The sequence below is a fragment of the Zonotrichia albicollis genome, chromosome 10 (genome assembly GCF_047830755.1).
Source record: "Zonotrichia albicollis isolate bZonAlb1 chromosome 10, bZonAlb1.hap1, whole genome shotgun sequence".
NCBI classification, from domain to species: domain Eukaryota; kingdom Metazoa; phylum Chordata; class Aves; order Passeriformes; family Passerellidae; genus Zonotrichia; species Zonotrichia albicollis.
Window position 1 is genome coordinate 18092334 of NC_133828.1, and position 26020 is coordinate 18118353.

At 41.0% G+C, this 26020-nt stretch overlaps 1 long non-coding RNA gene across 1 annotated transcript in view; it reads left to right on the forward strand.

The window, feature by feature from the left end:
• Positions 1-3591: 3591 nt before the first annotated feature.
• Positions 3592-26020, forward strand: part of LOC102070546 (uncharacterized) — a 182643-nt gene continuing 160214 nt past the window's right edge. Inside the window, exon 1 of the long non-coding RNA XR_003381291.2 lies at positions 3592-3857. This is a non-coding gene — a long non-coding RNA (uncharacterized LOC102070546). The remainder of the gene's footprint in view (positions 3858-26020) is intronic.

Here is a 26020-nt window from a genome sequence, read left to right on the forward strand (position 1 = left end):
ATGTTACTGTGATGGAAGGAGAGTTCAGAACTCCATTGATTTTATGCAGCAGCTTTTAAACTCCCTTGATCATTATAACTACCCTGGAGGGTCAGTAATGCTTGGTTTGTTGTGTAATTCTTCACATTTGGCATCATGCACTGAAGCTTTTTAGCTTGCAGTCATAGTAAACTACACCTGTGAACTTGTGAAAAATACTAAATTCAAAATATGGTTTTGGCATGAAGGGTTGAAAAATGAGAATCAGCTAAAAAGTGAAAGGAAGCATTATAACAAGACTTGAAGTCATCTAAAATCTGCATCAAAATCTTTTCTCCAAGTGAACTTGAGAGTGTCAAACTGAAGCAAGTTTAATTCTAGGTGTGAAAATGGAGCATGAAGCATTCAGAAGGGAGCAGGTTCTGCTGACTTGAGAATGTTCCTGGAGTCCCCATATTTACAAAAGTTTTGCATTGCAGGGAATTGCAGGTACCCAATGGTAACTATCTGATTAAAAAAATTGTTTATCTGCCATGTATGTTTTTTATCTAAACAGTTCTGTTATATTTCAAACTTGGAAATGAATTATATTTATTGAACAAGAACATCTTTTTGAGTGGGAGTACTCCATGTTCTGTGTTTGGGGGTTTTTTCTTACTCTCGTTTCTTTTTACTTAGCAGGGTGGGGGGTGCTAATGTTACTGCTGAGTTTGTTAATTTAATAGAAGTTAGAGGCACAGTCACTCAGGCAACAACACATCATAAACAGCAAGACTGTAATAAACATATTGCTGTGTTAGGCATACATGGAAGCAAATGTGCAAATAACAATGCAGTGGGTGTATCCCTCACAGGCTGATGAGTTTTCTGTCAGAGCAATTAATAACAAAAATCAATGGCAGACAGAAGGAAAAGAGGTGAATACAGGAACATCATCAGTGCTGATGAGCTTGTGTGGGAGCATGCTGCAGCCAGGTTGGGAGGTGTTCTCATAGGGAAGGTGCAGCTGGTTTTAGGGATGAGTCTGGCTCATGGAAGGGAGACTTGTATGAAGATTTGGAAGGGGCCAGCCTGCACTTGCTGCATTAACCCTCTATGTACAGCCAGCATGTTTGAGGACACGTGGAAGTGTCTTTGGGAAGGAACAGAGTGTCCTGTGCTCTCCAGCCGTGAGCTGTGGCTGCTCCCAGGCACTCCCAGGCTGGGCTGTGCTCTCTGTGCTGCTGCAGGCAGGAGCAGTGTGGGTGTTTTTGCAGCACAGGGGCTGCTGTCTCATTCCCCAGGCACAACACATGCACCTTTTGCTCTGTAGCTCAGCCGTGTGGGGAAGCAGCTTGCTCTGCCATCCCTGCCCTGGCAAATGGGAACAGCTCTAACTGTTAATTAGCAGGAGGATAGGTGAAAGATACCAGACTAGAGAAGTGGTAAAGATCTAAATAAAGGTGTGTTTCCCCCATTTCTTGGTTTGGGACATTTATTCCTAAAGATCTGTATCATTAGCAGTATCTGCGAAAAGGCCACTTGATGCTGACAATCTTCCAGTGAGTCCTGAGAAACAGCAATGCTTGGTAATCCAGTTTGCTCCCAAGCTCTTGATTCATGGAAGGTGTTTTGGGCTCCATGTGAGCTCTGGCCTCCCACCTTCCTAAGAGGGAAGAGTGCTGTAGGTGTACAGTGAGAACAGGAGAGAGATGTCTGATTGCTAGGGATCTAATATAAAATTTCTAATTTGTAGGAAAAAACTGTGTGCATTTTCATAGTCTTAATGATTGAGTGTGAAGGTATTTTTAGTCTGAATAGAATATTTTTCAACACCACCTAATCCCACATTTTACTTTTGGAGTGCTGAACAAATGGAGCTAATGCTTAATGGAGAATCACTTTTCTTATTTTTGGCCTGTAAAAGGGAAGGCTGTCTTGTCACTATCTGTTAGCGGCTTGATTGAGCTATTTACTGTTTTGCTATATAACCTGGTATTGATCCAATGCTGGCACTGAGGAGGTGGTTTTCAGTGACATGGGTGACTCAGGCATAAAAATCCAGTGCCATTCCAGAGGCCCTTGCTGGCTGAGGAGCAATTGTGAGCTTTGCTGTCAGAAAGGCTCATTAGGGTTTTGCCCTTAGGGTGCTGTACACATGGAATGTGTCCGGTGCAGCAGGGAATGTGGGGACCACCACACCATGGCAATAACTTGCTCCCAGCTGCTGTGCCTGGCTTCCAGCTATGAGTGCACCTTGCCTGTTTGCCCCTGAGCTGGTTGAGCAGCAGTGAGTGAGTTTGTACTGCAAAGCCTTGGCCCAGTAGCTGATCCCATCACAGGTAGCCTGGGCTGTCCCTGCTGGAGCTGCACAGCTCACCAGGTTTGTCAGCCCCTGCTGAGGAAATGTGGGAATGTTCTATCTATTGCTGCTAATCATAGCCCTCTTTGGAGGTTTTCAGTGTTTGAAGGATGTGATGATAAAGGAAACTTGCTACAAGAGAAAGATTGTATAGAAAATGATGCCACCGCTATAACAATATAAATTCTGTGATGGGTTGCACCAGTGTAGTTCTTGATGTACTCTGTCTCAAATGTGGCTGTTTCTGCTGTGCTCCCATGGGAGGAACAGAAAAAAACAAACAAAATGTTATTTTAAACCGCCAGGTGTCTAATTTGAGTGAAAAAGGAAAACTGAGGTGAACTCTCCCTGCTGCCTCAGAGCAGGGATGTGTGTGAGAGACGGCCCCATGCCAGGCACGGAGCCCTGCTGGCCTGGGGTGTGGTGTCACAACAGATGAGAGCAGGATCAGACCTGCAGCAGAGAGCCTGTCTCAAATACATGCTGTCACTTCAGACAGATAACCAGGAGATCTGTTCCTTTTTACATAGCACTCATTTAGCATGCCCCACCAAGAAAATCTCATTGTCTGGTATTTAGTTAAGATGTATTTCTGTTTGTGCTTCAATTTGATAGATGTATTTCAATTACTGGTTCTAAGCAGCTCTGGAAAGATGTCCAGATCCTCAAAACACTTAGAGATTTAACTCCCATTTTACCTGCAGGCTTCTTAAAAGTTTAGTGTGAGAAATAAAAGCTGGAGGTACAGGACAGCTTGGATTATTTTTGGTCCCAGTGTTTGCAGAATTGTAAGCTGTGTGAAAAATAGAAAGTATTGGCTAAAGAAGAGGCAGCAGGAAACAAAACACCCTTTCAAACATCCTTCACTATGTTATTCTAACAATTATAAAAGGGAAAATAAAGCAAAACTGGTGTTTGAGTAAAGTTGTTTGGTGTTTTCCCTCTTTATTTTTTTTTTATTTTTTAATGTGTGTGAGTGCTTGCCTTGTACTGACCCAGCAGTTCAAGGGGATCCAGTGTGCTGTGACCCAGCCAGCAGTGCACCAGTTAAAGCCTTTGGGTTTTTCTGGGTAAACATAAATGTGATTCTTCTATCAAAGTAGATAATGTGTCTGTCATCCATACAAATAGCACAAATGCATCTTTGCTAAGCAACATTTAACAAGTTTCCTGTGTCATCCTCCTTTTATTTAGTACCTCTTACATTTGTTTTTCTTTCATCTCTGAAAGCACAGATCATTATATGCTATTTCTTAGATGCTGATGTGAGAGCATCACTGTTGCTTGAAATTTATATCTTGGAATCAGTGAAATACTTTGCCATCCAAACACATCCATGTTTTTCTTACTGGTGCAGATCTTCTGAGTTTTTGTGTGGCTTCCTGAGGAAGGTGACTTTTAATATTCCTGGCAGTGTTAGACTGAGAATTTCAGCTGAAAGAATTGCCTGTCATATTATCTATTGAGGAAGTGCACAGGTTTGAGAAGAGCAGAAAAACCTGCTGACCAGGCCATGAAGCTTTCTCTTGCAAACAGGGTATGTCTTTCATTATTAATACAAAGGGAATTTATTTCTTGGCTTCTTCTATAGTATCTAGTCTTACTTAAGCAAGTACAACTATCAAACACAGAAAGCATTGAAAAAAAGAATTTGCTTTTCTAGAATTTTGTACGTTTATGCTAATTCAATAGAAATTTCAAAGGCTTTGTTCTAACATTAAGCATAAATTATTTTACCAATCTACTAGTGTGTGTATATACTTGTGTTAGTTCTAGAGATCTTGACATGCAAGGCATGGTTAAATTTAATATCATTATACTCAATAACTTCAGAAAAGCACAGTAAGTGTTAAAGGGAAGCATGTTGTTAGTAAGGCATATTTTGAAGATTTTACATAGGGAAATACTTTACTATTCAGTCACTTAGTATTTCAGGTGTATCTTGGAATATGGCTTTTCAAGAAATAAAATTATTCCTACAAAGTTAGCTTTGACAAATATTTCTCTTTTTCAAAGGCTCTGTTAAAGTTCAGCTCTACCAGTAGTTTTAATTTCATTTGGCTCTTCCATAGACTTGCAGGTATGCTGTCTAATGGTGTGAAAGGTTTCCAAGAAAGTTTAAAAAATCTTGCCCAGTAATATGGCAGCTTTTTCATTTAAAGAACTACTATAAAAGAGTTTAATTTTTTTGTGATACATAAGTATTTTTCTTTGTTAAAACACATGTTGGTTTAAGTTTATGTTAAAATGTGAAGGAAATGCATTACTTTCCAGCCCAGGTCACTTAGTAATGTTCTCAACCTTCTTATGGCTGGAAGATCTAAATAAAAAGTCATTTTTCATTCAGCATGGAGCAAGTTGGTTTTCTCCTGAAGTATTTTGAAATCTATCAGAGACTGGAGGGTGCTCATTGATGGGTAGCAGCAGTGCCCAAACCTCCTCTGGCTCTCAAACAGAGGAGGTGACACTGACTCACTTCGGAGACAAAATCTGAGCTCTCACTGGTGTGTTCTTCAGCCACCTCTGCTCTTGATTTCTCCTGCTGAAAAGAAAGATTTGTCATCCTAATTAGGCAAGCCATGCTTCAGGCTCTTCCTTGTTAGCCCACTGCTTTCTGTCCTGATGCCTCTGTGCTTTGGAAGAGCTGGGAATGTTCCATTTCAACTAGAAGAAATATTAAGATTAGCCTCATTCTGGGATCTGCTTGTAAGTCTTTAAATGCTTTGCTAGGTTAATTTGACCTCTTCCAGGGGCACAACTAGTACTCTGCCTGGGCAGGAAAGCTGGGGCATTTCCGCCCGGGAAAAAGAAATTTGGTGCTCCTTTGTCAGTGCTGGCTCAACGAAGAGCTCTTGTTGGCTCTTGGGCTCTGCTGCATCCCTTTCTTTACTATCCAGATACAAAATCTACCTGCAGGAGAGGGCACAATCTGAGGAATCCTCTTCTCCAGCCCAGTAATAAGTGTGGAGGTTCCCACTGCCTTGTTTTGAAGATCCGTTATAGGTTTTGTTTGAGGGTTTTTTCCCTTTTTAAGAGCTGGAAGCCCTGCTTATAATTCAAGTTGCTGGTACATCTGACAGAAGATGGATATGAAACCCTATTACCAATCTATAAACAATTAAATAACACTGTATTGTGACACTCTGGCATTCTGTCTGCATTACCTGCTGTTAGATATTAATTCAGAATGAAGGAAAGCAACCTGGAAAAAGGAAAACACGCAGATTTGGTGCAAACACATTGGTAGATTTAACAAAACCCAATTTACTAAAGCAGAGCCCATGTGTCCTATGCTTGTAACAATAATGTAGATTTATTTTTCTCAAGAGTCTCACATTAGACTTATTTAGAAGGGAAAATAATTAATGGGATCCTAATAATTTGTAATGTTTCCTAAAATAAGCTATCACCTTATCACTACAAAACCTATTTATTTTCTTCACACACATTAAACCTCTTTTCAATAAGAGAGTCACACTTCCAGTAATGTTTACCTGAAACCTTTGAAGGCATGAAGGTAATGTTCAGGAGGAAGACAGTTCAAAACAAAAGCAGCTTTAATCTGTTTTGTTTCTGTCATTGGAGAGCAGTGTGGCAGTGAGTGGCTGGCACAGATGCATCTGCTGGTGTAGGAGCCACCAGGTTCCTTTGTGCCCTAAGTCATTTGCTCTCAACTGCTCAGCACTTACAGGAGCCCTGACAGTTCTTTATCCCCCTTCATTGTGGTAGGATGAAAATAATAACCCAACCTCCATGTTAGACATGGGACTTGAGAACCTAAAAACTACTTCGAAAACCTTTGTCACTGTATTAATAAATTCCTGATACTGCCGTGTCCTAGGCTTGCCATTCAGCTGGCTGTGTCCTTCCTCTCCCATGGACACCCCTGAGCTCTCAGTAAAGCCTTCCTCTCTTGGCAGCCAGGTCAATCCCATGGGCCAAGCTCTAAAAGAAGTTGTCATTGGGAGTTTACCAATGGTAAACAGGAAGTTGGAAAAACAATTGCCATCCCTTGCTGTGCTTCAAAGAAAGGTATAGCTGCCCCAGTCCTATCTAATACTGAGCAGTGTGATCTATTTAAAGTGCAGCCTGTGATGTTCTTCCCTGGGTGTGAAGGTCTGGGACGGCTCTCCAGCTGGTGGGAGCTGGCGCTGCCTCACTTGCTCAGGCAGGGCTGTGCAGATTTGCTGCAGCTGAGGAGGAAAACAGCTCTGCAGTTGGAATGTGCTTTCTCATGTACAGAAATAGCCGATTCTAGTCCCAAGTTACGAGTGAAAGCTGAAGCGTGGAAAGATGTTTCTTTTCTCCTTTTGACAAGGTTTCCTGCATGTTTAGAGCAGAATAAAATGGCTTTGTCTTATTTCAGTAAGTGCTCTGGTATGTTCATGCAACCCAGCCTAGGTGGGGAGGGGCTGGTTGGAGCTCTCCAGTGGGAAACCTTGCCTGGCCATCTCCAGGCAGAAAATTTCTAAGCTGAGCACAACGACCAGAGTAAGATAAATTAAGTGGCCCAGTTCTTCTTAAATACTAAAAGGAGGACAACAGAAAGCAGTTTATTTTTTGTGCTGTATGCAGCTCAAAATTTATCACTTAAAGATATAATGAGGAGAGTGGGCTGGGGAAGGCTATCCCCTCCCTGCAGGCAGGCGCAGGATGATTTGATGTGTGGCACTCTGTTCTCCAGACCCCCTGCAGCAAATTGATTGTTTCTTGCCTGTTCACTGGTTTTCCACCTTGTCACCTTCCTTAGGTTTTCATCTGCTGTGCTGTCAGTGGCAGCCTCCTTCCATGATTTACTGGGAGCAGGGAAGGTGGTAACTTTCACACCCAATACATCTATGCTATCTCCCTGAGAATCCCTTGCACCTCATTTGTCTGTAATGGAAGCCACCAGTTGTTTTCTGAAATGCTCAAAGCTTCTTTATTTGTTCAAGTCTGCCCTTTACTGATAAATAGCCAAGTTGTAAATAACAATTTAAGCATTGTTTTCCCTTCACTTTTATTGCTCCTGGTGACTTGTATACCCTTCAGCAGATGTGCTTGTCCTGAATGGTATTAGACAGTAGTTAAATTTTTGGCTAATGGAAAACCAAAGTAAATACCACACTAGTAAAATTAATTATATTTTTCTCATAATCCAAAGGAATCCAGCAATATAGCTGTCCAGGGCCTGACATAATGTCTAGCTGAAAGTGTTTGTGCTGGGTTTTGCATGGTGTTATTATGGCTTAACTACACTCCAAAGTCTTTGACATTGCTTGAGAGACGGGAAATAAAAACGCTCATTGACAACAAAGACCTTCAGGAAAGCAAAAAGTTAGCATGAAATCTATAATCTAGAAGGCAATTTTTCAGGTTGAAAAATAGGAAAACAGGTAAAAGGGGGAGGAGAGTGTAACTTTGAAACTATACTGAGATCCGGGTGGCACCGTTTAGCTTTAGAGATGCACATGTTGTGAAATCAGGAACTTAGGAGCAGCTGTTGTATCTGAACTGGTGTTGGCTACAACACAACTTGAGCATCATCAAATGGATTGTTGAGCTCTCTTTCTTTCATGGGGTTTAATATTGTATCTTAGTGGTGAAAGACAGTTAAAAAGCCTCATATGCAGGTATTAGGGAGCACTGCAAGCAGAAATACTTGCAGAATATCACTTCCAGCATCTTGATTCAGTAATCTCTCAGTAAGGCTTATTCAGCCTCCATGTCCTGCCTTGCAAGCAGAAGTGTTGTGTTTGACTCCCAAAGCAGTGTATCCGACTTAGTCCTGCCAAGACACAGAGCCACTGGGTGTTTTATTTCATTTTTCTTCATCTCTTCCCTCTCTTCTCTTCAGAGAGAAAGCAAGTTAGCTTCTCTCACCCTTATTCACATCATCTCAGAAATGTTCATACCTCACTCACTGGTTTTTTTTGTACATAAGACAGCACACATTCATTGCTGTTGCAGCTACCATTGCTATCTCCCATTGCTTCCTCTTCCCTGTGTGCAAGCCACCTTTGCTGCTCTCAGATCTTCCAATATGCATTCCTGTGGTTTGTTGTCTATACTTGTACATCATTCAGAAGCATTGCTCAAGGTACAATCTTTGTAGGAAGCTTTCTGTGTCCTTTGGGGTTTAGCTCTGAGGTCCAAGCAGGCTGGGAGGGAAGGTGATGCTCTGGTACAAAAGTACAGGAAGGCAAAACTGGACGTGTCCTAGGGTGATCCTGGCATGTGTACATCCAGCTGGATTTCAGTGAATTCCCAGAAGCTCTAGAGGGGCTCCCAGGAGCATCTGTGGGAGAAATAAATACCAGCTGACTCTTTAGGATGAAATTTGAGAAATACCTATGATTTAGTGCTGGCTATGGTATGTGTTTGAGGGCTGTTCAAAGAACCCTTGAGCCTTTTGTGGTTCTCCAGCACCTGAGCCCTCTGTGACTGTGTGTTAGTCTCTGGCACAGAGAGGAGAAGCAAACTGGGCATTTTGCTGCCATTGGAGACACCCACTAAACCATTCATGAGGGAGATGCAGACCCTGAGCCTCTCCTGAAAGCAATTTTCACTTGGTGCTGTTCCCAGCATTAGAAATCCAAAGGTCTGTTCTGTGTATTTTATGCAAAGCAGATTGAAATCAACATCACACTTCATTTGGCTCCCAGCAGTTGAAGAGAGAAATCACATAGAAATATAAACATATTTATTTTGGAGTATTTTTCAACAGGGAAAATCAAGCACCTGAGGAAAGCAGTGGCTTTGGGCACTGGACACATTTAGGATAAGAAGTTACTACGTATTCCAAACTGCAATTTTTGCAGATTTGCAATAGGCAGTTACACACACACAATCTTCAATACCTCTGGGGGTTGAAAAGACAATGCAGTTTACTCCTTACCCATAAAGGGTTTACCCCAGAGATGTTGTGACCCAAACTTCTACACTGTAAATTCCCCACTTCTCTTCACAGACAGTAGGATTTTCTGTCACATGCTCAGCAGTAAAGTACTTGCAGGAATTTCACAGATCTGTGCTAGTGCAAACCTCCCTGGCCATGTATTTGAAGGTGTTTGCTAATGACTTCTGTTAATTGTTAAAAGACCTTCAAGTTCTAAAAAGGGGCACTAATGATTTGCAGCCTGTGAAACTCCATTTTACAAGAAAATGGCATTTCCCTTGTAAAGAGCTGAGAGCTCCTTCTCTGGGTGTTAAGTATGTGATACCCTAAAAGATCCATGCTGCTCCCTGCAGAGACAAAACTGAGCAGTCTTCTGCTCATCCATTGCTACCAGTTTGCCAGTCATGTTCATCAGGGAGGAATTCTCTTTGGTCTTCCTGTTCTGGCTGAGATCTCTGTAGAAGATCCTGTTGGTCTTTGCATCCCTTGTCAGGCTCAGCTCCAGCTGTGCCTTGGCCTTCCTCACCTTTCCTGACTTTCCTCAGTGAAGTCACAAGAGGCACCTTCCTTCTGAAGAACATCTGTCACTGAGCTTTGTCCTTTTCATTTTCTCTGCCCTCCCCTGGCAGGTTCTGTTTTCTTGGTGAAATGCGTATAATTTCTGATAGCCCCTGTAATCGTGGTGATTTCATATGTCCTAAAATGTCTTGCAGAGACAAATGGCAGAGGCTCTGTGCAAGTCCTGTCACCTCTTCCCTTCCTGCCTTGGTGTGACTGAGGCACTGTATGTGCAGAGTGCACTGCAGGTTGGTGTGTGCTGTTCCTGCCCCCAAGTGCAGAACAACACTGACTGCAGAGGGCAGGTTCCAGGCTGCTGCTGTCTAATTTCACAGTCTGGTTTTTGTGGTGCATGACAAATTTCATCTTTGGGTTTTTATAGCTGTTAAGAGGCTTAGGTAATCAAAAGCAGTTGTTGAGCAGAACTTGTTTGATTCTGATAGAAGATCCTTGGGAAAGGGAAGGCCATCTATCATCTGTATTTGTATGAAGAGTACAGCATGGCTGTCTTCTGCTGGCTCCATTCTCTGTGCCAGGTTCCTCTAGCAAGAGAAAGTGTTGCCACACCTCAGTTTTCTGGGATACAGCCAACTTCTACCGAACCACATCCTTGGCTAAACCTCCCATCTGCAGGGCAAAAATGCCTCAGCAGAGAGAGAACACCTCTGCTTTAAAGCACAGAGCAGGTGCTGACCATTCTGTCAAGTACAGGTTTAGCCATTCAGGTGTGTTTTGGCTCTTGTAGGACCACAGCAGTAGCCACCAGCAGTGCTTGCTTAAAGCTGTGGGTATGGTTAGTCTTTTTTATTTTTTCTGTTTTGCTCCCCTCAGCGCTCTGTCACAACATCTCAGTCCCACCCTCTCGCACATCTGGCAGATAATAGCAACAACCTTGGTGCCAAATTGAAATCATAATGCTTTCCTCCTCTCTTGACTGCTTCAACTAAGCCACAATCTCCCAGGCTAAGTCACTTCCTACCTCCAGCTTGTCAGCACATGATGGTGCCTCACCAGCCAATCATTTTAACACAAAACAATCTTTGCAAATGGGACCTGTAGATTATTTTCACAGTGAAAATCATTAGCAAGGATAATTAACTAAGACTGTGGTGATGAATAGTGCTGCACTACTGATCAGTGTAATAAAGAACAGAAGCCACTAATTACAGATAGCAACCCTTGAAGCCAAGGAGAAATTTAATTTAACGTTGCTACACAGACTCCACACAGTCTAATGTAAGTTTGCAATTATGATAATACAGTCTTGCCACAGATGATGCTTCTGGGAGCATTCCAGGAACAAGGATGTGTGTCCATCAGAATAAAAGGGTTTGTGATCTGTCAATTAAAGCATCCTGAGAGAACACATTAAAACTTCTGTATCTGACCAGGTGCTTGGCTTTTGTGGCTCCCAGATGGGTGCATGACTGGGATCCATTCCCATGAGCTCCAAAGGTCTCAGTATCTGTGCTGTTTTTAAAGTAGCACCCTGATGATGTCAGAGATGTTAGATGCACACTTTCTATTTAGAAACAGAAGGCATCACAAAAGGTCTGCTTCACCGTGTCAAGCACTCTTTTCACTTGGTATGTGCCACAGTTAAGCACATGTAAATCATAGTCCTGGGCACCACAGAGGGATGGGAACCAAGCTCATGATCCCCACGTGCAAATACAGCAAACTGTGTCTGACACTGGCTGTGCAGCAGCCTTCTGCTGCAGCTGGGTGTTGCATTTCAGACCCTGGAAGGGGCTGCATGAATTAAATGTGTGTGTTAGTCACCAAAGCAATGGGCTGCTTCCACAAATTAAGGCAAACCACATCTCCTGTCAGCTCTCCAGCCTTCCTTTCACATGCACTTGAGTAGCACGCTGGGGGAAGGAGAAAGCAATGGGGGTTGTTGGTTTGGCATCTATTTGATCACAGGTTATAAAGCTTTTTAAGCCCCCTGCACATTATCTTTGATTACAGAATGCAGTGATTATGAATGGTGAATTCATAGCCCTGAATGTGTCCTGTCTTGTGTACAGATTAGCTTCACTTTAGGAACTGCAGGATTTGGAGATACATGACCTGAGTGGAGGTGGAATAAGCAGGATTTTCTATAGCATAGCTGGTTTTTGACAGGAGTATTGAGCGCTCTGCTGTAACGCCCTCCAGTAAGGTAAAAACCTCTTAAAGGAGATGGGGAGAATGAGGTACAATAATCCTTAAAGCACTTAAAGGCTGGATAAAATGCGGTGTGTAACAGTGTTCTCCATGTCCAGTCTGTAATGGATGAGCATTAATATGTTTGTTATACAGACTGGAGGAAAGCTCTGTATCTGAAAGGTGCTCAGAGAGTCATTTCAATAGCCAAGAGTTCACAAGGCTTTTTGAGGAGTCTTAAAATAAGGTGGGCAAATGCCTGTCAGTAGTTGTGTGGATTAAAACCCTACAGCCTTGAGGTACAGGAAGGGACCATGTGGATTTGAGGCCCCTTTTAGGTCCATTCTTTGTTTTCCTGTAATTATTGTTCAGATAAGCAATAACTCTTTTTGCACCTGTTATGTAAACCTCCAGCATGTTTCAGGATTTCCATTTCTGTGTTCTCTAAGTTTGCTAGAAGTAAATATAACCCTGAAGCAGGGTGGGGTGACATATCTGGAAGTACAGGCTGAAGCAAAACTGGGGTAAATTAGATTAAAAGAAAAGCCTGTGAAAGCTTACCCAGCCAAATGGACATGGAGAGTTGAGCTGAATTCTGTCCAGGTGTTGTGTGACCCTTGTGCTACTTCTGAGTGCTCTGTTTGCACTGAACATTTTGCATGTGATTTTATGCACTCCAATGCAGAGACTAGTAGTGGAGGCTCAGGAGCTGTCTGTTACTGTGTGGGGTTTTTTTTCAAAGCTATGTACAGAGGAACTAAACCTTTGATGGCCCTATCTGAGCCTGAGGATCAGATATAAATTCAGCGTCAAGGCAGTGCGTCACCACTTGTGTTTGCTTCCTTATTTAATCCGTATAACAAGTCAACAATCCTGCCCAAATGGGTGTGGGGAAGGAGAGAGTGCAGTGTTTGCATAACTCATCCCAGTTCTGTGCTTTCAGCAAGATCTCCTTGGGCTGAGAGTGAAGATGGAGAAATTCCTCCAATCTTCACCTTTTTTGTTAATCTGAAAACATTGTTTCTGCAGACTCCTGCTTGCAGTGACACTTTTTGGAAGGCAGTTTTGGAGTGAATCTATAGGAGGAATAAAAATAGAATTCTAATAATGATCTCTGTCTAAAAACTGATAATTCAATTAACTCCCAGGGTTCATTTGAATGGGAAAGAATGAGTGTGGCTAGTCAAGAAAAGGTACAGCCTGATTAAACTATTACCATTGACATCATGTGGCATTAAGGTAATAATACAAATGAGCTTAGCCCTTGTTAGAACACGAAGAGAGCAAAAAGGTTGTGGTCTATGTCTGTGGAGATGTATCAGGATCAAAGGGAGAGCTACAATGCAAAAGGAGGTTAGTCCTCTACTGAATCTGAGATGTCAGCTCAGGCCTTTTACTTAAAACTTCTTATGGGTATTGGTTACTTGTGCAGCAAGAGAGCTACAGGTAAAGATTTGAGAAGTAACATTGCCATAATGAAAATGCAGGAGGGATCATGACTCCTGTTTTGTTACTAATGATGGTATAAAAATAATAATTGCAGGCCAAAATATCTCTTTTGTCAGTAAAGATTTGTATGAGTTTTACTTTTCCCTTATCTGTAGCGATGTGAAGTAGGGGATTGAGATATCTTTAAATACTCAATTTATTTAGAACAGGTAATTAGGCTCACTCAGCTAAAAATAATTCTCCTTTCAGAAACTTGTTTTGAGATATTTAATGTTGCTGGAATGAGCTTGATTAATTGTAGCAAATTGTCAATCAAGTTGTTTCACTGAAGCAAAAATAACCTGTAGACTTCAGTCACTTCTGTTCTTTTCAATGGAGATTTTAACACCTGTCTTCAAAATCTGAATGATAGTGAAATATGTGGGTTTAGATGAAGAGTACTTAGATATGTCTGCCTGTAGAGGAAAAGACAGGCTTAAGTGTTTGGTGTGGATGATGGCAGAGGCATTGACCCAGGAACTTCTGAACTGACACGCAGAAAAGCATCAGAAGTTCTAAATTTGATTATATTGGCAAACGTGCACAATGTAGAAAGGAATTCAAGGTGAAATTATAAATTGACATCTTCCCTTATGCTTAATAGTATCAATTACCAAATAAAATGCATATCCCAATATAATCCTAGCAGAAGAGCACAGGTTATAAGGGATCAGAGCAGAGATGAAATTCACCAAAGGTACAAAGGTACATGTTGCAATGAATTTTCTTATTTATGAAAGAAGATAATGCCTAAATTTACCTCAAAGTGAAATATGCTCTGGCTAAATCTTAGTTTTCATAATGTCTTAGAGCAAGATTTTTAGTAAGGAGTGTGTAGGGGAGAAAACTGAGAAAATAAAACATTCAGGTAAATTCTGAGCAATGTCCTATGTGTGATGTTGTTTCCTTGAACATTTAAGAGCTGTTAAAAACAGTGTCTGGACTTTAAAATGAACCTGTTTCTAGCAGGTTCTTCTAACAGCCAAGAGGTTAAAGTCCCAAAAGATCTCCTTTTTAAGGAGACAGGACTTCTTTATTAGGAAGAGATGTTCTAGGGTCGTACACCTCCATGGTTTGGGAAGGGTGGAAAAGGTAACAGATTTTGTGGTAACTGGTTATGATTTTATGATTATTTCATGGTCTTCTTCCTGGGTACTGATCAAGGTGCATTGTTAAGGAATCATAAGAAATATTGACGTAGATGGTGGGAGGGGAAAATGAGACTGCATAAATATGTTTTTATGGGGTAAAACATCATTTCAGCTCATTAGAAAGAAAATTTTTAAATGGGCACAGGAAGAGTGATCTGGTCCAGAAAGAGCTTCCAAACCCTGAGACTTGTGCCACCATCAGTAGCTCACACTTTGTGTTTGATGTGGCAAATTGGGGCAGGAAAAATGAACTGCTTTTTGTCTTGCATTAGTAGATTACCCCCAGCACATAATCAGGAAGCAGAAATATACAGTTCTTCCTCAACAAACATCCAGCAGAGCCACAAGGAAATGTGTAGATGTTACCTTGCTAGTACAGGTGGATGCAAATAATAAAGCCTGGTTTAAAATAAATAGGAAAATACATTCATGCAAGACAGGGATTTTGTGATTGAATGGACCAATCTGTGCTCATAATACTTTTAGCAGCACCCTCCAAGCCCTGAGAGTGGAATGGAGGCAGGCAGCAAGTATAAATACAATTGTGTCAGTCATCTTTATTATCATAATGTCATTTGAGATAATTCACTGAGAGATGTGGAAGAATTCCTGAAGTTCAAATATGAAATGGTTTCAAATAACACATATCTGTGAAAATGTGAGTTAGGTTTTCAGCTATACCTAGCATCTGCTGTTGACTTGAAAAAACCCCCCCACAGAGCATAATGGGAAGTATATGAAATAAAGTATTATTTTTCCCTGACACCTTGTTATTTACCAAAAAGTGTTTCACTAAATTCAGGTGAAGAGATACTTGAATTGCTGTACCTCTGGAGATTCCATGTTGTTTCAAAGAAAATCTAGATTATGGTTTTATATTTTATTTTCTCTGTTTCCTTGAAAGAACTTTTAAAAGTAGGAAATATTGTGGGGTTTGAGCTCTGGGTTTAAATTGCAATTAGATTCCAGCTGGAGACGGCAAAACACAGCAGAACCCTTACAGGGAGAGAAGTTGCCTTGGCTTCTATTTTGAGACTCCTTAGCAGTATCACCTTGTCACAACAGCTGTTCTGAGAGCTGGGATTGGTGTGAATTTCTCCTCCACTGCTTGGCAAGCTTTAAAGCTGTAATACGTTTTTCGGTTCATTTTAGGTTCAGGTATCGCTAGGAGCAATCTGCATGTTCGTCAAAAGAGAGAGATGCAAAGATTGCAGAGCAGGAATTCAGGAACTTATGCAAACTGCTCTCAGTTGGAAGCCTCAACTGGGACTTTAATGCAAAAGCACCAGGTAGGGAGAAGATCAGTTGCTAAATCTGCCAGAAGAAATGTTAAGAGGGACAAAACTGCTGCCAAGTCGCTCCTTTTGCAGGCTGGGTAAGCTGGCAGCAGGCCTGGGGAAAGGTCTGAGTACACAAGAAGCAATCCAGTACCTGAATCTTTGCTGGGATTTGTTCATCTGTGGTGTCCTTTGGCAGCAAAGCCTCTTGAAGCTGCCAGGGTTTAGCTGCCCTCTTGGGAAGATGATGTCCTCAGTTCAGAATGGAAAGCCACAGCAAATCTCTGGGCTGAGTAGGTAGGAAAGGTTTCTTCTGAACCTGAAGTGACTGAGGGTGTGGTGAATAACGGGGGCATTTGAGATGTTTTTTTTTAACAATGTTGCCAAAACTCTTCTGCCACTGTTGGCTGGTCCTTGCTCTCCATTTGATTGACTTAACCAGGGAATATTTTGATCCAGGGTGTTCTTTCAGGTGGTAATCTTAACCATAAGTTTTAGAGGCTTTCTCAGTTTCACAGATGAAAGGTTAAACTCCAGCAAAAGTATTTTTAGTGTCCTTATTGGGAGTAGTCTGCCCGACCACAGAGATCCTTGAGGAGAATGGGTCAAGTGTTGGTGCCATTTTGGGAAACTCTTTTGTCCTCTGCCCCTCAGTGCTGGCTCAGGGTGCAGGAGGTGACAGCAGCTGCCAAGTGCCAAGGGTGGCTGTGAGCTGCTCAGCTCCTGGGTGAAGGCTGTGAGTGAGCCTGAGATGGAGGCTTTCCAGCAAAACACAAGATGGTTTTAAAATAAAGTAATCCTAGCTCAAAAAGATGATGATAGAAAAGCCACATCTCAGTTACAGATTCCTTTGCTTCTGAAGATGCCTGATTTTCAGGCACCTCTTTCTGAAAATGCAGACATTTCCCTGCTCAGAGTGTAGATGTCTATTTTGAGTCCAAGTTTCCTGCTCTGAGCATCCTTCCTCAGGCCTATCACAGTCTCATAACAAACAGCAGGGTACCTTGGGACCTTCATGCCATGATTAATTCACTCAGCTCTGCAGCCTGCCTGGTGCAGGGTTCAGGTGGAATATCAGTGTGACTCTAAGAGGAAAGGGAACATGCTTTCATCCTCATTGCCAGTCTTGGCATCAATTGTTTTATTCCTGTAATTATTTGCAGATTTGACAGGACAAATCCCTGATGTCCTGGTACCCACACACCTTTTATCACTTGCTCTGAGTGTCTCAGTATCCCACAAAAACCCTGCTTGGGAAGGAGAGCATGTCATTGCATTTCTGATACAGTAAATCCCAGAGTCACCAACTTTACAAGGAAGTTGGGATTTCGTTTATTGCTGCCTGACACAGGGGCAAACAGAGAATCAGAAATAGATCTGAGGTGTAGTCTGCATTTGTTTTCACCTTAGACTTTCTTTGGCAGGTCTGTAACATGAGCCAAGTCAGTGTAGCCTGTGATTTACAACATAAGTTGTGACTGTGCATGTATCCAAGCCTGGTTTTGGAGAACCACACTGTTAGGAGCATGTAAATATCTGTAATTAATAATGAGCAGAAACTGTTGGGGTTATTATCATCAGCAGAAACTGTTAGGTTTGTTATCATCAACATTTCTGTTGGTATTGCTGTAACAGTGAAGCAGTTTGAACAGACAAACCTGTTTCTGAAAAGTGGGACTGAACTGTTGTGGTCAGAGGAAAACCAGATTTTCATCTTTGCTGTTTTGCAGGTTATTTCACTGCCAAAACTATTATTAGGGAACTAAACAACTTTTCAAAATATCTTAGCAGGGATAGCATTGAAAATAGTTATACCAGGAAGAAAGCTTTTGTAAGCTAAAAGAGATCCAATCAATACTGTTATTTCTATTTATGAGCAAAGGAGGAGTTCATAATCTCTTTCTGCAGATCTGCAAGAATGTCTGGGACTCCTCTGCCTCTCTGCATGGGGACAGCTGGTTGTGGTGCCATTTCCAAGCTGACATGAGGTTTCCTCTCTGGGGCCAGGCCTGGAGGCAGAGAGCCCCTTGTCTCCCTCTGGTCAGCAGGGAGCTCTGCCCATGGCACTGCAGCTGCTCTGCTCCTCAGTGCTGGCAGGGATGCAGGGCTGGAAAAGGAGCATGCTGCCACAGGCTCCCTCCAGCCCTGCCCTCAACTTTTCTGCTTAAACCTGCTAATGTGGAAGGTTGAAAGGCAAGTGCTTGCAAAAGGCACATCTATGGGCCATGGTCCCTGCTAGAGCAGCAGGGCCTGTGCTGAAAGCAAGGGACAACAGGAAAATGGTGACAAAGAGAATTAAAGCCAGTGCTGGGATCATCTCTCAGTCTGCAGAGTTCACACCCACAGCAAAGAGCTTTGATAGCAAGGGAAGCTGCTCGTTTCAAAGCGTGAGCACAAAGCTGAAAGGAACTTGCATCTCCTATATTAATATTCTAGTTAGTGCTGGAACTCTGTAAGTTAGTTTGGCAAATCATTTATCTTTTCTCATTAGTGATTAAGTGTATCTGTGCAAATATTTTTCTCTGTAGCTTTTGTGGTATTTTTCTTCCCTTCTGCACCAAAATACTTTCTTTTTTTTCTCCCTAGAGAACAAAGAAAATAGATTTTCTGACCATATGGCTGTTGCAAAGTGGTTTCCCTGGCAACTGTAACCTACAGAACTTCTTAAAACTTTTTCCCTCTGTGGATATCTTTTTTTCTTTTTTTACTGGTTTGATTTCAGAATCTTCTCATCTTCAAAATCATTACAGCTGGTGGAACAGAGGTTAACCATGAATGCCCTGGTGTGTCTTAGAGTTGGGATTCATTGGCTCAGATTTGCTCAAGTCCCTTTAGCTCTGCAGATGTTTGACTCGATTTTTTAGGGCATATTTAATAAATTCCTCTTGGAATTAGAGTGGGATTCTTTACATAAAGAGTGGTTTCAGTGACAAATCAAAAATCTGCCCCTAACCACTGTGTAAGAGACCATTTCTCACAATAAATACAACCTTATCCTAAATATCCATGTGCACATGAACAGAAGCCCTGCTTTCAAACACTTCTTGTGAATTACGGTTCCCACCTACTTCTTCTGTGGATTTAGAATTCACTATAGTTTTTTCCTAGACAAGAATAGAAAAGATGCTTCAGGATTCTTGTCCCAAAGAAGTCAAATTACAAAATCAGATCATAGGCAACTTGGAGAAATGAAATTAAAGGAGGTTAATTTGGAAACCACCTGAATTAATCAATAAATTGTCAAAAACCTGTAAGTATTTTCATTAAAATATTAATAATGTTTTTAAATTTCCTATTGTCTTTAAGTGAAAGTAACAAAAGAAAACAAACAAAAATAAATCCAGAAAGTCTTGCTGTAAAGAAATCCCCTGGGTTCTTGTCATTACCCAGCAAAACTCACAGGATAGCAGATGCTGGATTTGAATTTTTCCAGGGTATTAAATGCCTTCAGTGTCCCCAAGAAGAAGATTTTAAAGCACATTTTCTTCAGCCAGCTAAATAATTCATCCTCAAACCCTCTGTTTTACATACAGTGTTAGAAGGGAAAACACAGAAGAATGCTGAAATAAATAGTCATGATATGCTACTAAAGTAGGGACAGCATTTTAGGAATAACCAAACTCAGTGTTTAGAGGAATTATACAGAAATAGGAATCATTGCTTCAGTGTTTAACCCTTTGTATCTTCTGCTCAGAGTGCTGCTGGGAACAGCAGATGAAAACCTCAAAAGCACTCATATGAGGCATTTAGGGATGGACTTTGTTGTATTGTTTGGATATTTGCTCATTCATTTGGGGAGCCTTTCTCTTTCAGTCAAAAGCTGTTACTTCTGGAGCCTGGACCAGCTTTTGCCTTGTCCTGTAATTTTGGAATGCTATCCATTTACCTCTTCCCTAGATATCAGCCATCCAGTCTGATGTGATCCATCTGTGGATCATGATTTCCATCTTTATTGCCATGGACATAGATACAGAAATCACAACCAGCTCTGCCTGTTTTACCCTGCTGCTCCCCTGTATCATTACACTGTCCTGAAGGGCCATTATTTCCCTTCAGGTGCCAGATGCAGTTGTCATCCCCCCTTTGGCTACTGAGCTAATGTAGATTGCTGCTGTTCTGCAGGAAGAAACTCACTGGAATATCCCAAGAGCTATAAAGGAGCAGCCATTTGATTTGACTCAACTTGTTTACCATGGAAAAAAAATCTAATCTTGGGGTATAGTTTAATATTGGATTGACTTTCAGCCAACATAAGAAACCACCTACAGAGACAGGAAGAACAGGATCCTGTCAGCCCATATGTTTTTACAAGATGCACCTCACTGTGCACTCAAGGAGTTAATTAATTATTCAGGCAGCTTCAAACACAACACCAGGCAACTGCACAGAGCTCGCAAGAAGTGAAACTTCTGGACAAGATTTTGGCAATAATCTGTTGATGACAACTGGGTCAGAGCAGGGACTTGAGAAATCCTTGGTAGCCTGAGAATGGCTGGTACTGTGGAGTGGCTCTGGGACAAGGCCACAGGGCATGAGCTGAGGGTGGGAAGGGCACCAACTCTGCTCAGCTCTCCTGCAATTTCTCTCCAGGGAAAGGCAAGAGGAGAGTGAAAAAAATGCTACTTATCCTTGATATTCAGAGCATTTTTGTGTTTATGATGTATGTGGCCTTTATCTTGTGAGATTAGGGTTTGTGTTTTTTTTTATTAAATCAGGATATCTTGGGAGCAATACTTGTTTGTGTGTTAACAGCTCCTAGATGAGATTCACAAACAGTAAAATATTTGATGTTAAATTGTTTAGGAAGGAAAAAGTAAAATCTAAGCTACTTTTAGGAGCTGTCAGGTTTGTTGAATGATATAGTCAACAGAGGCTTTCTAGAAAAATGGACTGAGGTATTAACCTGGAAATGTTCTTGTTTATGGCCAGTTACAAAGGGATTTTTGGAGAAGACAGAATTTCTCACCTGTAGAGGTGTTCCTGTGAAGAAAGGTGACAAATATGTTGGAACTTAAACCATTTCAAGGGTATACTTAGACCTTCTGCAGAAAGGAGCAGCTGAACTGAAAGGTCCTTGCGGGTGTCACAGAGAGGTCCCTGTCCCTGCTGGCACATGCCAGGAGAGAGATGCAGCTCTCCTGACAGAGATGCTGCCCACCAGAGCTAACTGCCTGTTACAGATATGTGGTTCAGTTTCCACAGACACAAGTTTTGTCTTGTTCATAACCTGCAAGACAAGACAGGCAAGTCACAAAAGGTTTGGCAGATGTAGGGCAAGATCCTCACATGGCAGCAGCTCCAGTCTCTCTCCTTTGTTTTCATTACCCTGTAAGAGCTATTCCTGACATCTCTAACCAGCAGAATTTGTGAGATACTCAAAGGTTTTCAGTGAAAGGATTTCAGGTGTTCTTGACATTCCCTCCATGCAAATTGACTTGCTGCTTTCACAAAAATTTGTATTTTATTATAATGCAAATAACAAACTCCTTCAGATATTCATCTCTTCCCACTCACACACTTCTTTATCAACACTGTCAATAATTTCTTTTTAGGTGTGGGGTTTTTTTAATTGATTTTTGATTCTCTGATAAAGAACATCAAAGGTCTAGTAATGTGTCAGTGCCTGATTATTATGTCAAATTATGATTTTTAGAGTAAGTCTGTAGAAATGGAACTTTTTTGAAACACATAATGTATTCTACAGCTTTAAAGGCACTGCAGTTACTTAAGTGCTTTTAGCATTTTCTATTGGAAAACTAATATTTTATTGGAATAATTTGTGTACAAGCATGAAAATGTTCCTGTAGCTGATAAAGTAGCTGAAGATTTAAGAATTTCATTAAGTCTTTACATACTACTTCAATGAAATGTGTCTGAACCTGAAACAGGAGCACTGTCAAGGTTTGGGTTGCTCAGCAAGGGCAGCACAGAGTTCTGTTGTGGGTGCTAGGGGAAGCAAACTCTTTTTCTTGTCCTTCCTCTCTATCCATTCCAGGTTGTATCAACAAAATGTCACATTTCCCACTGTGTTTGGTAAATGTGGGAAATTATACCATGGGACCTGCATAATCTGGAAAGTCTTTACTTCTTGAGGGATGATTATCTGGGAGCAAATTAGGTGCTCAGATTCAGGCTAAATTAACTGTATCTCCAGGGAGAAGTCATCTTGGAGTTAAGTCACATGCTGCACCTCATTTTCAGTTACATTCTTTGTTCTACTTGTAGTACTTTCCTTATAGACATTAATCAGGGAACTATGAACACAAGCTGCAACCTGGAAGCAGAAACAAAAACACCCCAGATAATCTGAGATCTGTAGCTTCTGGAGTAAGATTAGGATGGCATTTCAGCAGACTTGGTCTTCAGGATTGAAGAATTTAAACCCCAGAATTTTTAAAAAATTTATTTTCTAATGAGTTTCTTCCACCATTTTTGTGGAATCAGTGCTCAGCAATATCCATTCCCTTAAGCTTTGTGCTCCGGGATTAAGTCAATATTAAGAATATGGTGACTATCAGAGATAAATTGTTGTATTTAACTGTGATGGTGCAATCAAGCTTTTCCAAAAAATTGTAAATGGTCCTTGACTAAATGAGGCTTATTCAACTGGATGAAATTTAATTTTTGTGTCAGTTGGCAGGATATTAACTAGCTTGAAGCCTTTTCTAATTCAGCAATTTTTGGCAGAGGAGTGCTGCTGAAAAGAAGGATTAAGTGCTCCAGCCTCTGCATATGGTGCTGAAGTTGAGTTTTACCTTAAAGCAGTTCAGTAGCTTGTAAACTCTCCTAGTAGGAGCGGTCTGTAAGAGAGGTGGGGGGATATGACTCTCCCTCTCTTCAACATTGAATGATTTAGGGCAAGCATCCTTACTGCAGAAAAGTTAAAATTTAGTGAGTGAAGGCATGTCCCTGGCTGGAGTGACAGAGGTGGGGAATGTTTGTTCCCTGGGTGTGGGGAACAGCTCCCACTTTTTACAGGCTGGTCCTGTGACTCTGTCAGTGACACAAAGCCACCTCTGCAGGAAAAACCTGGGCCCTGTGGCACAAAGAAGTGCATTGATTTACCCAAATTGAGGTGGAAGCCTTTGACACCAGTATTAACAATATTTTTTCTACATATATTGGTTAAAATAGCAATGCCAGGCTACGGCAAGCTGTACCACAGCACCAGGCAACTCTCTAACCTTCAACTTTTTTTTTTTTTTTTTTTTTTTTTTTTTTTTTTTTTTTTTTTTTGTGACATGAAACAACTTGATTCTAGTATAATTAATACAGGAATTCCATTTCTCCTCTATCCTTTACTTCTACAGAGGTTTGGCATCATAACAATCTACAAGATACTCTGTATATTGAGATTTTTTTCTGTGGCAAGTTTAAAATGTGATTGAAAATAGGATAAAAAGCTGAGAGGTATATACAAAGTGGAATAAGGAAAGATAAATAATAAGAAAAAGAATTATTTCCCATCTCACCATCCATTTTATTAGCTGCCAGCCTCTTTGTCAGTTTGTCATCACAGATTTTCTCCTTTCCTGCTCGCTCTTATATTTAAATTGATCAATATTTGTATTGTGCTCGCTGGCATCATCTTATCATTTGTACATTTGTGCAAGTCCCATTTCTGTACATTGATACAGAAAAGCAGATACAAGTTGTTGTGCCTGCCAAGGCTGACCTTTAGTGCAATTTAAATATCAATTCTGAGCACAGAGAGCAGGAGGTGTTTTAGTGTCTGCACATTTCAGAGAAATGCCACTATCCCACTGTGGAAGAGGCAGCATGGTGCAGAGGGGATGGAAAAGCTCTGGTACAGGAAATGAGAACCTTTCCTCCACACCAGCCTTTGCTTCCAGCATGCACACGGCATTTATTCTGATTGAAAGCTTCCCATGAGAAACAAACCCAGCATTCCTGACAAGTCCTGCCAATCCTCCTTGCTGTTTTCTTCTCCCCCTTGTGTTCTGCTTCAGACTGTTCATTGTTGTGTGGGCTTTTTTCCCTACTGTGCAATGCATTAGAAGTTGTCCACAGACTGTGATACTCAGTTTGTACTATTGGTTTTTCCTTTTATTGATTAAGTTTGTCACATAGTCCTGCTATGCCAAGTCAGTTAAATTTGTGTGGTTGCCTTTGACCTGGGGACTTCACTTTTAACATAGTGTTTGGAAAACAATTTATCTAAATATGTAAATTTTACTTAGTTTAATTTAGGACCATTGAGGAAATAATAATCTGTTCTGTGTGATGCCTTTTTACTTAAATATTTCTTTGACTCCACTGCGCCCTGTGTTTTCTCTACTGACAGCATTCAGAAATACCTCTAAAAAATGAAAATAAGTGAGGTACAGTCTCTCCCTGATTTGCTTGTTCCAGCAAACATTCACTTAGCTGAGTTAACTAAGAGCTCAGCAGCCACACAAGGCTTGTTTATGTTGTTATGGGCTGTCTGTGTAATCACATCCAGAGCCAACAGAAACCTAAAGGAAAAAATTGCCAAGCTGCAGCTGGAGGACTGCAAACAATCCATGACATTTGGTGAAAGTTTAAATTAACATATGTTACAGCAGACAACAAGCAAACAGCTGGGGAATACAACAGCTGTTATCCATAAATAATGTTATGTTTCCAGCACCTATATTTATATGAAATTTTACTGGGTAAAGATGCAAATCAGCATTTCATTACTTGACAACATGACTGCACAGTAGGAAGAGCCCTGGCTGGCTCCAGAGTGTGCCACGTGCTGCACAATCAGCCTCAGGTCCTCCCAAGCTGCCACCTGAAACCCAAGGTCTGGGCTCTTAAGCAGTGAAGAGTTTCCAGGTTTTCATAAATATTTTTTCTCTACTGATGGAAAAGGGCTGAAATTCTATTTTTTATTCTTCAGCGTTTGTGTTGTGTTGATTGATGTGAGGCTGGTTTTTGTTGTTTTTGTATCGCCTTCCAAAATTGGGCAGGGGACATCTTTTGCTCTTTAGACAGAGTATTGTCTAGTTATTTCATCTTAATTTTTGTCATTCTCTCTCTCATACAGAAAGATACAGACTTGGCAGCTGTGTTCAAAATATCTGTTAAATATACACCAGAAAACTCACTCCTGACATAATTCTGTTAGCCAAGTGGGAAAAGGGGCTTCTCTGTGCCTCAGAATTGAATCTCTCTGGTTCAGAGTTCATGTTAAAATAATCACAAGATATAAGATTAAGGATTTGACTATTCAGCTCCTTACAGACCTGGAATAAATGAGCTTAACTATTAATTATGGATGCCTACATGATTTGATCTGGTTTTATAATCAACATTAATACAAAGGTTTCATATTAATGTCTTCCAAGTTTTCTAGCTAACATCTGTTCACTTAAAAATTCTCCTGGGCAACTCTATGAATTATAACTGGTATTTTCAAAAAGTGATCAGACCTGTACAAGCAGTTCAAAGAAAACTTCTGTCACATCACTTGTCCAGTTGGGTATTTTTCATTAGAGTGGGGAGAAATGTGCCTTTTACTCCCTAAGGAGAATTGACAATCTTGCTCAGGAAAATAGTAGTTTCTTTGTAAAGCTAGATAGCAATTTATGTATTTTAAGTACAATGGCTCCTATTGGCGGCTGATTATGCTAAGGAAAATATTCATAGGGAATATGTGGAGCTTAAAAGCAAACAGATGAATGAAAAATGGTCTTTTTGTCATTAGCACACTTGGCATATTGCTTTTAAATAGCTCTAATACAGATAGAAGATACATTAAGGAAGCTATTTAATTCAGGCACTTTGCCAAGAATAGGCAATGATGTTGTTTACAGTTTATTAATACTGAATAGAGTGAAATTATATTCAGTTTTAGTATCTGGAGAAAACATGGCTTACTGAAAGGTCAGACAATTGAAAGGCTGCCCAGATTGTACAAAATGCAGGAGCTGAGGGTGTGATCTGGAGAAGCACAGTAAAAGTACCAGAAGAATCAAGCTGAAAGGAACCTGATGTGCAATGTTCATCCTCTCTAATTGCTGTATCACATTCCTTGCAATGCAGATTATTCTATATGCTGACTCTCTTTAAGCTGAGCAAAGGCTATGTGAGAGTAAGCGGAAACTGGGAAAAATAATTGCAACTCCAGCCTGAAAATTGGTGTACCTGACCCAAAACTACTTAGAGGCAATTTGCCATGCCTGGCTTTAACAAAAGTGAGGATCCATTTAAA